The sequence below is a fragment of the Papaver somniferum genome, chromosome 8, assembly GCF_003573695.1.
Source record: "Papaver somniferum cultivar HN1 chromosome 8, ASM357369v1, whole genome shotgun sequence".
Classification (NCBI taxonomy): domain Eukaryota; kingdom Viridiplantae; phylum Streptophyta; class Magnoliopsida; order Ranunculales; family Papaveraceae; genus Papaver; species Papaver somniferum.
In genome coordinates this window covers 66,172,729-66,189,050 of record NC_039365.1, presented here as the reverse complement: position 1 = coordinate 66,189,050, position 16,322 = coordinate 66,172,729, and the positions used below count along the sequence as shown (strand labels likewise).

The window sequence follows — 16,322 nt, the reverse complement described above, 5'->3', positions numbered from 1 at the left end:
AAATAAAATTACCACAGTGATGAAAATTGGCTTCATCCATCATCTTAGTGATGGGGTTTAGCTTCTCATGTTCGAAACATGCTCAAAAGAATTTTTCATTGCTCAAAAAGATGTTTTTATTGAAAAATAATACAACGCAGATATTTTGCAAACTTTATATAAGTCGCAGAAATCGTTGTTACAAGAAGCGTCTCTAAGTGAAGGTATCCACTGCAAATTCAGTGTTATAGAAATTTGAAATTAACGACACTCTGTATATAAACTACTGCTTCTGGTTGTCTTATATTCTTCGTGTTCTTATCCAACGGCAGTACCAGCAAATTGTTGAACTTCAATTTCTTTACTCCAATTCCTTCCCTAATCACTAAATGCTCTTCTATGACACCCCAGAACTAGGGATACACATATCCTACCCGTACCCGTCATTTCTACCCTACCCGTTATTATTTTATCCGTATCCTACTCTACCCGCCGTTTGATGGGTAGGATGACGATTAAAGATTTCATACTCGCGAGTAGGATGACGGGTAAAACTCGAAATTAGCCGACCATACCCGCCTACCCACTAATATAGAAATTGACTTGCATCGTTTTTTTTCTCCTGCCTATTTTTTTCGTAATTTTGAAATATATCAGAGGTAGTTGTTTTTTCTATTCCTTATCTCTTCTTTCTTCTTCTCGCCGGACCAAATCGAACACAGAAAAGAGAAAAGACTTCGCCCCAAATCAAACTCAACCCTAAGTCCCCAAAATCAAATCTAGGAGGAGAAGTGGAGAACTCAGTCAATTGGATTTTTAACGAAACCCCTTTATCCTATTCTTGCTCCATCTCCCTCTAATACCTCAAGTTCGGGTAAATTCATGTTTGATTATGTTATAAGAATTTTGTTTGATTTATTGGTAACTCTGATCTACCAATTAATTTCATACTCCGCATGTTTGATTTTAGAAGGGAAGACAGACTAGTCTGAATCAGCAACTCATTCTCATGCTTTTACTCTTTGTACTATGAAATCAAACCCTAATTCATGATTGATGAAATTTCTCATAGGAATTTAGTTTGTTCCACATGGAGGACAAGTTTCAATGGGATTCTCGTAGAAATTGTAATTTAGTATGTAGAGTCAGTTTGGTGCTGTAGAATTCATAAATTTGGTTGAGTGATTGTGAGTTTATATGAATATATGATTGTCGCTCAATCTTAAGTACTCCGTTGTCTCTGGGTGTAGCTAATTTTAACTAGTACCTCCATCTAGCATATTTGGTTTACTTTTTGTTGGGAAGACAAGTTAATGAGAACTTAGTATCTGATTTACCAATGGGATAGAATAGTCTAACTTGCTGTTGATCAGGATTTAATCAATTAGCTATTTATGATTAGTTCAACACCCAGTGACTTGAAGAAAAAATATATGCTGCTTTATTTACTGCAAAATTGTACTTGATTTTTGTTTACTTCAGTTTGTTTGTTTACTGCTAATCTAGTACTATTACTTAGATAAATTTGTACTAGATTTAGTTAAGTAGTCAAGTCAACCCCGTGTTAGTGTAGATCGTTTAGCATCACATTGGTTGGTTTTTCTCCGATGCACAAAGGAAATGATAGTACTATATGTACGGATATACATGTCTTAGGATTACAGAATGACAAGGATTTGGATAAACAAGAAAATAACATTCCAAAATACATGTTGTGTGTGGGAATTTGCTTCCCTACATTGTCATTCCATTTGTGGGTCTATTGGGTCTACCTCTTGCCATTCCATTTGTGCTCAAAAATGCAAATATCTTTTTTTTTCCTTCTATTGTATTCAGATATCTGTCTAGTGTCAATTTCCCATTATTAAAGTTATTCTTGAATATGATTAAATCAAAAGTTTGTTTTATTGATTCTCTGGTTAAAAGTTTGCATGTTGATCCGTCGGTCAGCCTTCATTATTGTCGTGCATGGTATTAGTGGATCATTTCCAAGGATCAGCTTTGTCGTTTTGGCCAATGTGGTCATAACTTATATTTACGTGTCATCCATAATTTTCATGCTTAGGGGACATATTGAGAAATGTATTTGGTTGTCTTGTTTATATGGAATGGAATTCGTCTGACTAGAAAAAAATAATTTATGTTACTGTGATTTTATCAGCTTGCTTCTGTGTTTTGATTAGTTCTTTAATTATTTATGTTCTGCGAATTTGTAGGTTCTTGCTAACGGTATTGAAGTGAAGCTACATAGGAATTCCCTTAGTGTGATTGAACCACCTACAGCCTTGAGGAAGATGATGATTTATAATGCAAGAACACACAATGGAATGTTTCAGATATGGGTTAGTTAATTTATTCGTTCAGATTATTGATTCTATCACAACTTCACTATTTGCATCCACTTTTGATGCTTGATAAAAATGGTGTTGATACCTTAGAATCGCATGTCCATCTTATATATTATAATTCAACAATGTCATGATTCGACTAGCTTTGGTTTTTTAAGTTCCAATATCTGCTCTTATTCCTACTTTTATAAGTTCATTCAGTAATTTAATCAATAATGGATAAAAGACTGATTAGTAGATGATAATCATTGAAATTATTCCTTTGGACTACCATATGATACATCTGACGGAGCATATATTTTATAAGAATCAGTTGTTTTTGTTTAGTTCCCAAAGTTAGTTGACATAGATGTTCAGTAACATGTCCACTACAATTGGCTTTTACCAATTTTAGTTAGCATATTTTAATATATTGTTGCATCTCTGCCACCTCCACCATCTTCTCAACCTGAGGTCAGCAGAAGTAAGAAGCGTAAGAGCACATCTAAAGCATGTAAGCATTTTGGTGCCAATGTTTATTGAGATTTGATTGAATTTTTCTGTGTTGCAGAGATTTTTTGTATTGCAGGGATATTTGATGATCTTAGAGCATATTCCATAATCATAGATGACGATTGAATAACAAGGTTACATGAAGAACATAGAATTATGCTGGGATTAATCGTAGCATCAAGCCCCTGCGAAGAGTTTTCCACCATTGGAGTTTCTTATTGTATTTCTGTGTTGTTAGTTGGGTTCTGCTTTGACCCCCTCCAGATTTTGAAAAGAACAGAAGTTTTGTTTCTTGAGACTACAAATGGCTTTGTGCCTAGCAAAATGCTTTTGTGTAGTTTGGAAGTACCATTGGTATACATGTAGATGGCTTTTATTTTTCTGTGTTGTTGCAAGATTAACCGGAACATGAAAAAAAAAACACGGTTTCACCCGCTACCCATCCTACCCGACCCGCCACTTACCCGCTTAATAGCGGGTTGGGTGGCGGGTAAAATTTTTCTTACCCGCCATTCAACGGGTAGGGCGGCGAAACAGGCCGTATCCTACGCACCCTACCCGTTATGCAGACCTAACCAGAACCTTATTTATACTCGATAGCCTCCTCAAACCTTCAAAAATCTCCGTAATAAACTCATTTTTCTCGGGTTTACACGTCTTTTCAAAAGTCTCCGTAATAAACTCATTTTTCTCGGGTTTACACGTCTTGTAGCAGTACAAGTCCATCCACTATGGTAGAGAAATACTCGGTTTATCCACACGCTGACCTTCATAGCTGAAAAATTCCGAGAACATTCCCCATGAATAATACTTGCCCTGTTTTACTCAAATGCACGTGATTTTTCCTTGTTTGAAGAATCAAAACACATTACCACCCCTGTTTAGGCGTAACATGGTGATACAAGTCTACTCCCACGATCAAATCTCCCTAAATCTCTTCCAAAAACAGTTGAAAAATACCCGACTCTGTTTTGCTTCAAACAATGAATCCAGCCCAATCTAATCCAAATCCAATACACATAGAAAGCCTGTTTAGGCCTAACAAATCAATCCTAAATGAATCAGCTGTTGAATCTCTTCCTAGATTGCCTAAAACTCACCCTAATTTTGTCAGGAAAGAACCAGATTTTCCCGTCAAAAATCATATTTGAAAAGGAAAAAGATGAGTACCCCTTAACAACTGATGGGTGCGAATAGCATGTGGGTGCCCCTTATCAATTGGAGTGCCCTTATCCGAAATGGGGGTCCCTTTAACAATTGTTTTTCGGGTGCCAATAACATTTTCCTGGGGCGTCTGCAACATACTTGTCGGGTTGCCTGTAGTACATCTTTTAGGCGCCTTTAGTAATTTTCTTTCGGGAGAGCAAATAACACTTTTCGAATCGGTTTCCCGCAAAAGCTTATTTCTCCAAAAGACCTACAAATACATAAAATACCATAATAAGTACAAAAGTAAGCACTAACAAAATAGTTAGTTGATATAAAATCAGATACATAAATGTGTCTATCACCTACTTTTTCGTAGATTTCAATCAGATGATGGGTACATGCGTAACATGTGTTTTCTTTAATAAAATGATGAAATTGCCAGTATAAGTTGAACTGGCTTTTAGAAATAGCTTCTTCTACTGTGATTTTTCGAACCCGTTTCAAAGTTTACTGCCTCAAGCTTTAGTTGTTACATCAACTTAACTGCTTCCCAGGATTTCTAATCTTTCCACATGCTCAGGAATTAGTGATCCGAAAAAGAATCCACATTTTGTTCTTTTTGATATACTTGCAAAGTCACGAAGGATTAGATCAATTAGTAATATCATCATATGAACCATCTAAATTATGACATCTTGAAAAACTTTAATGTATCTCTCCTTCCAGATGGCCCAAGCTATGATAGTTATTTTACTTTGGATGCCCATCTCACAGTCCTACATGGGCTATTAGCCAACCAACTTTGTTGAAACTTGTATGATAGTTATTTTACTGATTTCTTTGACATACTAGCACCTTGCTGCATTGGGAAAACCACCGAGAAATAAACTGAATAGTGGATTCTGAATATCGATTTGAATACCAAACAGACCAAACTAAACCGCTCGTGAGAAATTACAGTGCAGAATGAGGTGGGATAAAATTTCATTAGAAGCTTTGCATAAGGGACAAGATGTATTCATAGCTGGATTATATGTGATAATCTTTCCCTTGTTGGAAAAATATTTAGAACACTTCTCCATAGAAAGTGTTGAACCCTAAGATGACCGACAGAGACCATGTCTGGTTCCAAGGGTTTTTTCAAATTAGGATCAGATGGCACAGTTCTATGTTTATCAGCATAAATCTCACAGTAGGTAGATTTGACCGATAATTGGACGTTTTTCTCTAGACTCCATATTAGAGTGTCTTACTGCTCTAGATGAATACTAATACTAGAGATCAATATCACTATCTTGGGTGTAAAAACAGACTGTGGAAGTTGTAAATTCCAACTAGCTTGAGAAGTATTGAACAACTGCTTCACCAAGATATAACTCGAGGAATTAAACACATTAATTTTTGGTTCTGCAGGATTATTGAGTCCAGGAATCCAAGTATGCTGCCAGATCATAATAGTGTTACGACTTCCGAAAACCTATCTGCTATTTTCCATGATAAATTGAAGTTCCGAGCTAATACTTGATAAGCATGTAAATGCAACATTTTATACCCATATTTATATTAGTTAGGATACAATATTTTAGTTGCTAATACTATTTTAGTGCTTTTGTAGAAAGTACAAGTGAATTCGATCATCGAGCGAATAAACAGCAAAATGTGAGACTTAATGGTGTTTGCGACGAAAATTGCAAAATGTGGTTGCCCCGGTATTTCCATATATCAGCAACCACAATGATGAAATGTGGTTGGTCTGGTATTTCCATATATCAACAATCACAATGATGATACGTGGTTGGCATGGTATTTCCATGTATCAGCAACCACAATGATGAAATGGGGTTGGCCTGGTATTTCCATGTATCAGCAACCACAATGATCAAATGTTGGCCTGGTATTTCTATATATCAGCAACACTTATTATGCTGCCCTAGTATTTCTATATATCAGCAGCACTTATTATGCTGGCTTGGTATTTCTATATATCAGCAGCACTTATTATGTTGGCATGGTATCTCCATATATATCAGCAACATAGAATTATTTCACAGCCGAGGTCACAATGGACAAACAAGTTTTAATTTGCTCTTCAATTAATGCATGGTGAAGCGAGTCGACGTCAGCACACTGATGCCACCTAAGATTGGTCAAGAGTGACTTTAATATTGTTAGCATAAGAATGGAAGAATATCACCTCCATGACCACGTGCAAATGAAGTGCAAATGAAGAAAAAAGGAAAGATTAACATATCTTGTCCTTACATAAGTTCTCTTGCTATATATATATAAAGAATCTGAAGGAATGTTTGAGACCAAATAACGTCATTTGTGTAAATACAGTTAAGGTGGGCACAACACATGCAAGAAAATATCATGTTTTTTAAATGAAATTAATTCATTTCCTTGGTGGTGTCATATACTATGGAAAGTGGAGATTCGCTAATACTTTACAATGTTTCGTCATATTATGACACGCGGCACAATATTATTGGGCGGATTGTATTTCATGACATGTGGCAGACTTCTATTGGGAGGCGATGTGGCGACGACGTGAATCATCTTTGGGATATATTTATGTGTTGTTTCAAAATGAAAAGGGGGAGGCGGCCGCAGAGCCTTTGACAGAGAGAAGAGGCGACAAGGGTTTGGTGTATTTGAGTTTTCTTTTCTCATGGTTTGCTAAGTTGTTTGTTAGGGTTTAGATTGAAGCCAATTTATTTATATGAACTCTACGATGATATTTCTAATAATGATTCATTGATTAGTGATTTCTCTTCATATAGCTTGGTGTTTAATCGATTATGTGATTTTCTTGATTACTTATACTTTTCAATTGATATAGCGTGATTGGTTAAATTCTTTGACACAATATGCTTTAGGATTGATATGTAATACTTTAGAATCATTACCCGTGAAGCGAAGGAAATTACAGCGGAGAAACCATATTTTAGAATTTAAACATATTATCTTCCGAGACATGAGATTGATTTCAAAAATTTTCTTGAGTAATAAATAGAGATTAGTCGAGTTTATATGATTGAATTGGTGGAAATCGAAAACCTTAACAACCCGTTACCCATTTTGTTTATTGTTAGAATTATTTATTATTTCATTTTTTCCCGAATATCTGAAAAATCGTCAAACATCACCTTATTGATTCGTTAGTTTTTGGTATTAGTTAGTAGTAGTATTTTCACACTCTTCGTGGGAACGACCTGTATTTGCCATTATCTACTAGTTAGACACTGTGCACTTGCAGTATTATTATTGTAGGTTTCTGAACCTACCAATACTTTTCCACGCGAAATATGAGTCATCTTTGACAGTGTGATTTAAAGCATCAACAATAAAGGAAAATGTTTGGCAACCATAGATTTTGACCAGAGATACCAACATAATCTCCAAGCTGATTTAGCTAGGAGATCTCTATTAAAACACTCAAGACCACGAAAACCAAGACCACCATCTTCTTTATTTTTACAGAGATTTTGAAAAGATATTGCTCCCTTGTTTATATCCTTTCTTCTCTAGTATTTACCTTGCGCATAATTCAACTTTGAAATGTTTCTGTAGGAAATTTCAAAGATATCATATGGTGAACTGGAAAAGCATTAAGCGCATGTTTGATCAAAACCGTTCTTCCCGCTTTAGATAGATTAAAGAACCTACACTTAGCTAACTTAATTTTCATTTTATCTATTAGATTAAAGAAATGAATCTTCTTATTTCCGTTGATAAAGAAAGGCACCCAAGTACTTCTCTTTAGATGACATTATAGGCACCTAAAGAATACCATCCAAATCCTTACAAGCATAAGGACTTACGTTTTTACTGAAGTATACAGAGGATTAAAAAGAAGAAAAAAAACAATCATCTGACCTGAACACTTGTTGAAATCATCAATGACTTGAAGTAGATATCTTGGGTGTGGGTGCAGTCTTGAAAATCCATTGGACATCTACACTCGTCAGATTAATGATACGTATAGGGTATTTAAAAATATGAATTTAGTTTAGTAATTTTAATAGTCCACTGTATAGTCAAATTATCTTCTCATTATTTTCTTCCATCAAACTTTTAGGGCTTGAGCTTCAGTGATAAATTCAAGTCATTTTCTTTCCTAAACGGTCATTGTTAAAGTTCTTTTTTTAATATCTTTATTTTTGAAAAAGCGGGGGTCTAACGACCACACCCAATATTTCATTTAGGAAATACATATGAACTAACTCCAATATACTTCCAAGAGAATCAACTAGACAGTCAGACTGAATCAAGGAAAATACATCCAAGAGTTATATCTCTATTTCTCAATGTAATCAACAAATCAAACAGATAGAAATCCGCGAGAAATACGTTGCTCCAAAAGCTTCTCAGAAATGGGTACCAAAGAAGACCAATAAAGCAATGAGTACTATTAAGAAGGATCTCCCAGACAAGAGTTCGACAAGGGATAACATCTTAAAAAGGTATGGAACAATTATTGAAAGTTCAAGGAAGTTGTTAAATTCCTGGATTTTATGTTTGATTTTGTTTTGAATACTTGTCGTGAGCAAGATTTTGCTCACCTCAACACAACCTGATTGTGTTGAAAGTGCATCCTCACCAAGAATCCCTATTAAATACGGTGAGGATTGCAAAAGAATTGGGGCGCACATATTGTGTTGGGTAATTTCTGGATATGTGGAACAATTTATTGTTTCGAGCTGAGTCTAACTCGCTTACATATTTCTCAAAATATGTATTAGTAAGATTTTTGCTTCAACCAAGTTTATCTTTACCTAGTGACGAAAGTCATGATATGTTTCAATCACTTTGAAAATTGCTTTGACGAGAAATGGTGTAACAACTATATAACATCCTCTAAGAATGTTTCAATGATTGAAATAAGAGTTTAGATTACATAACCAATGGTGGACATAAGCATTGTTGTGGAAACACATATATGAATAAGTCATATTCCTTGAACCAAAGTTTGCGAACTTTGTTGATCAAGAGAACCAGAATTGTTTGCACAGTTTGAGAACTCAGTCCGCGAACTGGCGGTAGTTCTCACCCGAGAATATCTGCTGGAGTTTGGAAACTCACTCAGCAAGCTCAGTCCGCGAACTGGCGAAGTTCTCAAACCCGAGAATTTCTGCTGGAGTTTGTGAACTCCTTCTGGGAACTTAAGTCCGCAAACCCAGTCCACGAACTTGAGTAGGTTATATCTAAAAACGATTGTTCTTGAACTCATCTTTATATTGATTAAGGAATTCTTTTTCAAACCATGGTTATAAAGTTCATGAACCAATTCAAGTGAATCAAATCGTTTTTGCTTCACTTGTGTCTTGTGTAGTTACATAAGATTTCCTTGCAATTGAACAATTCTCTAACTAGTTCATTTGAGTCATTTGAACTAGTTATGGTTAAGGTGAATATGGTTAGATACCACATGTATGAGTCTTAATTACCTAACTTGATTTGTGATTGGAATTCTTAAATATAACAGGTTAGAAGCAATTATCAAAGCCATGGATGTTGGTTTTTATTGTCAAAGAATCTTTTTTCATACTCTTATGGTAACCATTCTTGGTGTAAATCCTTATGGAAAAGATTATTCTTCCTTCTAAGCATATCAATTCTTGTTCATACAAGTTTGTATCTTAGAAAAGATGATCACAATGTTTGATCTTCATGATTATATATGTGTATTATTACCATGAGATAGCTTTATTGTTCAGTAACTTGATCTCATGAGAGACTTTCAATGATTGGTTCTTAGTTCGTATCTCCTTGTGGGTTTTCTAAAATCCAATATATAAATCCCTATCTCTGGAGTAAGGTCACTCTTGTTGTACTTTCGAGAATGACATCTAATGGGGGAAATTTTTCTTAAATGAACTTGTGCTTAATTGTCATATCTATGTAGGGAGAAGTGGGTTTGGAACATGTAGGATTTAACTTGTATCTTAATAAAATCCTTGATGTAGTCACTAAATTTCGACTCTGTGATATCGTCTAAACAAAGTTGATATGTTTCTTTCTTTTGGCCATGAAGTGTCTCCATGAAAATTTCATGAGGATCCCACTAGTTTTCGTGCCTTTGCCAATTTGTATTGACAAAAGGGGGAGAATTAATGTGTAGTTCACACTACAAATACATATGGTTTACGGATCATTATGTAAGGGGGAGTGGTTTTCATGTTGAGATGGAGTATTGACTAAGGGGGGAGTGATACATATCACCGTAGTATTATTGTCAAAGTTGTGATACAATGAAACTTTGATGCTGTGTAATGATACTATGATGGATCTTCAAAAAGTACAGGATGAACACATGAAGAGTTAAAGAACCAAGGAAATCAAGCTTGTCGATTTTTCTTTTAACAAGTACAAGCCATATATAAAATGGTTTTGTCACTAAAATTGACAAAGGGGGAGATCGTTAGACCACTGGTCTGTTGAACCCACTAGTGTTGGTATGTCAAGTTAGTTATCAATTTTAGTTTCCAAAATGCATTCTTGATTTAGCATTTTAAAGATAGTTTCGGACTAGATTAGTTCTAATAAGTTGAATCGAAGCTATCCTTAAAGGATGAAGATTGAAGATTGAAGACTACAAGAAGACATCAACAAGTACTTCATCAACAAAAGTATGTGATTGATTTCATTTGGAATCTTATTCAATTCTACCTTTCTAATCTATCAAGAGATATGCTCACTCTATGGAAAAATTCCGGTGACGGTAAATGTACATTTATGTATATATACTTGAGGTTATTTGATTCATGAACTTGGATAAAATAACCTTTATCCTTGTAAAGAATCTCATGTTATAGTTAATGATCTTACGAATCCAACGAGTCAAGAATCACTCAATTCCGAGTTATAACGATGAAGTTATGAGTGATTTATTAAAGTTCGTTAGTAGGAAACAATCCATGGGCTGTTTGTAGTAGTTCATGGACTTGGGCCCAATTCATGACTAAAATCTATTTTTGGTCAAGTTGGTGATGTTTCCTTGTCTAGGCAAGATGTCTATTATTCAAAACATATTTGATTACCATATTAAAGTGTTTGAGATAACTTTTAATTCTTGCCTAAGTTAGAATGTGATTTATTCACATAAATAAATATTTGCTATTTAATAATTAATTAATTATTTATGCATAATATTTGTAACTTAGGAAATACTCCCATAATTAGGAGAGTCTTGAAAAAGGAAAATAGTCAAAACCCTAGCTTTGTTTCAAGATAACTTTTCACTATAAGTAAAGTGTTCGTGAGTTTACACAGTTTTCATCCCCTTTGGAAAATTGGCGTAAGCTTTGCAGGTTATTTCCATGTCTTCTGTTCTTCGTGAACAAGAGTGAGATAAAAGTCTTTGTATTGGGGATCACAAAGCCAAGTTGGATTAAATCTTCGTGATTGATTATACAACTTGTAATCTAGGTTTTTGACCTCTTGTCTATTCCAAGGTTTTCTCTTCTGATAAAAAACCATTCAAGAGTTGTTGATCATAAACCCTAGGTTTTGATAGATTTTAGTTTCCGATCGTCTACCAACACTTTTTAGTCGAAATCAGAGACTAGAAAGAAAAACTTCTATTGAGGCATCTCGTAAAAATCCTTGAGAAGTTTTAAACAAGATATCTCTAGATTTATTCTAGTTGTTCTTGTTGTAGAGTTATTAGGTTTCTCTTCCTTTTATTGAAGAGTATAATAATCCCTAATCTACAAGTTTGTTTTGATATTACTTTTATTTAGTAATTGTTTTTATCTAAACAAACACAGGATTTACAAAACCTTGATTCACATCTAAAGGGAAATCAAACTGATGTTTTGTGCAAATAAAATATCAAATTGTATTAATCGTGTTGGTGTATCTTTTAAAGAGAACCTTGGGTTATGCTAGAAGATTTGCGTGAAGAATTTCTAAAGAGAATCGGTATTCTTCTAGGAGTTCTACAAGTGCTAAAGGAGGTATTACATCTAGTCCGAATATGTAGTAGGAAATTGGTGTAACAACTTATAATCAGTGTGTGTTTATTCTGGACTAGGTCCCGTGGTTTTTCTGCATTTGCGGTTTCTTCGTTAACAAAATTCGGGTGTCTGTGTAATTTATTTTCCGCATTATATTTTATTTATATAATAGAAATATCACAGGTTGTGTGTTAAGATTAATCAGTTCTTGTATCCGACCTTTGGGTTGTTGAGTGAATTGATTGACACTTGAACATTGGTCTTTGGTACTATTCAAGTTAATCCTCTTATATTCAATCGGGCTCGCAGATGCCTATTTGTTGATTGCGGATTGAATCAAGAGATAGAGTTATAAAACTCTTCGATATACTTTTTATAGATTGAGTCTAACTGTCTAGTTGATTCTCTTGAAAGTATATTGGAGTTTGTCTATTCAGATTTCCAAACGAAATATTGGGTGTGGTCGTTAGACCCCATCTTTTTCAAACATTATAGCCACAGTTTGAAAAAGATTGCATTCCTTATTTTATAAATGTATTACTTCATGAACAAACCGATTTTAAAACATAACCCACTCAAGTATGCAAACAGGTAGGCATACCTAAGTAGCCGGACTTGGTCTGGGTTCGCTAGTATGCAAACGGGTACGCATACTGTCGTACATGACCAACCTCAGTTGAATTCCCGGATTATGCCGGTACGCATACGGGTATGCATACTAAGTTCCCGGACTTCAACTAACAAACCAATACACGTACGGGTATGCATACTATGGTTCTCGGACTTGGAATAACTTGCAACAGTTAGCATACAAGTACGCATACTGTGCTATATACAATTAATGGTTAATTGTTCTAAAATACCATTTTAATCATTGAAATATTCTAAGAAGACGATAATAGCTGTCTCCCACAAACTATTAGCTTCAAAGCAATTTTCAAGTGATCGATAGATCAATACGAAACATTACGAGTCTACATCAAATAACTGTCTCACACAATCATGTAAGTTTTAACCAGGCGATTTTCACATGATCATCTTTTAACTTTCGTCAAGAATATAAGATGAACTTGGTTAAAGCGAAAGCTTACCAACACATATTTAGAGAAATATGTAAGCGAGTTAAACTCAGCTCGAAGTATCAAATGTATATAATTGAAGTCTATATAGCTATACGACTTTTGTCTCAAATAAGAGATAGAGTAGAAATAGACTTTTGAGTGATAAATGAGTTCTGGTCTCCACATAGCTTTTGTTGATGAATTTCCACAAGCTCCCCTTACTAGTTCTTCGTCTTCAATCGATGAACGTCGTGGAGTCTAAAGCTTAGCTACACATTCCATCCTAATCCGAGACTTAGCTATAAGTAGACTAGAAATAAAGACTTATAGTTTTGGTAACTATACTTGACAAACAAGCTTGAGATAACAACGCTTGTGAGTTCGACCGAGCAGTGCTCTAACAATCTCCCCCTTGTCAATTTTAATGACAAAACTATCAATACATATGGATTACAAAATAAATAAACTTTGTAGTTCTCATCCAAATGCTTGATTTCTTTGGTTCTTCAACATTACTCGAAATCTTCGTCACTTCCAAGTACTCCAGTGATTCTGAACGTGTTTAACTCAGCATCATAGTTGTTGAAGATCCGTAGCTATAACAATATATAAAAACATGATGTCTTCTTATTGTTATACAGTCTAATAGTATTATTACACATCATCAAAGTCCAATTGCATCACAACTTTGAAAACAATACTATGGTGATATGTATCACTCCCCATTTTCGTCTAAGTATGTTTACTAAGATCTACTTGAACCCGTTTCGTCTAGATCTTCCAGTCGACAGTTTGCTGACGTCTCTTGTTCAAGACGTTCTTTATGTCCTCTTAAGGTTTTCATTCCTTGTTGGAAATGTTTTTCTAAACACTTGTTCATATATACCTCTTGGCATGTTACTGTAAGAAGATTCTCAATAAGGGCCTTATTCCTTATCTGTGAGTGTTCCAGTGAATGAGTAAGGTTTTCACACTCTATAGTTGATGGTTTATCAAAAGTAGTGATTGTAGTTGTAGTGGTAAACAGGTTCTTTTCAGACTTGTGAAGAAAACAATTTTTATAGATTTAAATTAAACAGGCAACTAAATAAAATAATTCAAAGTTTTGGAGAAAAATACCAAGACTAGGATTCCACCATTGACCAAATAAATATTAAACTCTAAATAATATTCATGCAATTCTATCTTTAAAAATAATTCTAATATTTGCCTCAAATATATTTTTGAAGTAATAATTGTAATCACAAAGTATAAAACATCAAAAGTTTTTAAAACCCAGCATGCTACATCAAAATAATTCACAACTATTCAATAAAAATTAATATTTCAAATTCAATTCCATGCAAATAATCAAATAATAATATTGCAATAAATAATAAAATTAGAATTATACCAATCAATATGGATCAATGGCTTCCTCCGTCGTCTCGGATAATGGGTTTAGCTCCTCATCCCAAAAACACACTCACAAGATAAATTCATGGCTAAAATAGGTGTTTTTATTGATGTATATAAGATGAAACAGGAATTAGCAACGCTGCAGAAGTGTTACAGCGTCACTGTTACAAAGGGGTAAGTGATGAAAATTAAACGATAGTTTTCTGTTGCTGTAAAACAACGACACTCGTTTCTGTTTTAAGACTGTTGAAGAACGACTGCCTTAGCAGGTCTGTTCTTCTTCTTCTTCTTCCTCCTCGAACAGCAGAAGCAGCAGTACTGTAACTCTCTGTAATCGCTTCTCCTCGGCTCTCCTCGACTCTGAACTATCTCCTAAGGTTTTCCAACCCTTTTTATGTCTTGAAACCACTCTTATATATCCCACAGACCCCAAATATCTCGTATAAATTCAAGATTTCTTCTCCGTGCAGTTAAGAGAATATCTCTCTTCAATCCTCCATGTACGCTGACCTCTTCTGAGTTATCTAAACTCTCCAAACTCCAACTAATACTTGAACAGGACCAGGTACATCCATATCCTGGCGTCAAAGTCCTCCATAAATCTCTCAAAAATCTTCTAAACTTGAAACAGAACACGTCTCTCTGTTGAGACTTTGAAACCCTCTCTCGGCCATTCCAGCCCAATTGGTTGGGTCCAATCGATTGTAACAGACCTGTTGAGTCTTGTAGAGTCCATACGTACCAAATACAGCCATTGAATCTCCTAAAATCACGTAGAAATTCGATCTCCAAATCTGCTCCTCGCTGCATGCATTTTCCCGCCAAAAATGCATTTTTGAAAACGTGAAGAAATGTGACCTTCCCCTATCCAGTCCCGGTCTCCCTTTAGCAGATGCCTGGAAATGGGTCACCCCTTAGTAATTAGGTTACCCCTTATCCAAAGTGAGAGTCCGTATAGTAATTTTCTCCCACGAGCGCAAAAACCACTTTTTTAGCCAATTTCGCCGCAAAAGCTTATTTCTCCAGAAATACCTACAGGGACATAAAAAGCCATAATAAGTACAAAAATGGGTACTAACACAATATACAATTGGGCTATATTAGACACATAAATGCGTCTATCAAATACCCCCAAACTTATTATTTGCTAGTCCCGAGCAAATCAAAACTACAAAATAAAATCCTAACTCACTGTCGCAGGCATCGTCGATTGCATTTAGCGTATGCAATAAGCCTTTAAACCCCTAGGTGGCCCTAGTGGCCGAGTTATAGTCTCGGGAGGGCTTACCAGAGATATACCCACAAAACTTGTACTTCAGACCTTAGCTATCTACGCAGAACCTTGGAAGGCACTAAAGAATCTCCTTGGTTGGCATACTTATTGACTACAGGAAGAAGTACCCTGATGCGAAATTCCAATTGCTGTACACGAGTTTGCATTCAAGCATACTAAAATTCATATAAAGTGACAGAGCTCTACTCAGATAGTTGCACTATGGACATCATATTCGGAGTCAAAACTAATCACATGGATAGATCAAGAAGATGGATATAGAAAAACATGTATGGTTTTTATGTTTACTAAGTGAACGGCGTTTCCCATATCTGTCTGAAGGCCTCCGCCAAAATGAACCTATCCTAATGGATCGAGATACTAGTCTGACTAATATCAACACACTGGCATATACAAGGGTACCAGTGGTCGATAACCTAACTCTAGGTCAACACAACTGGCATATACAAGGGTACCAGTGGTCGACTTTATTGAATTTATTCCTTTTGGTCAAATGGTCTGGTCTCAATTTCTTTTTTTTTTTTTTTTTTTTTTTTTTTTTTTTTTTTTTTTTTTTTTTTTTTTTTTTTTTTTTTTTTTTTTTTTTTTTTTTTTTTTTTTTTTTTTTTTTTTTTTTTTTTTTTTTTTTTTTTTTTTTTTT

The 16,322-nt window shown here is 34.9% G+C and overlaps 1 long non-coding RNA gene across 1 annotated transcript; it reads left to right on the top strand.

The window, feature by feature from the left end:
• Nucleotides 1–623: 623 nt before the first annotated feature.
• Nucleotides 624–3,199, top strand: LOC113306820. The gene is made up of 3 exons (XR_003338851.1): nt 624–853; nt 2,196–2,321; nt 2,878–3,199. It is a non-coding gene; the product is annotated as an uncharacterized LOC113306820 (long non-coding RNA).
• Nucleotides 3,200–16,322: the final 13,123 nt, after the last annotated feature.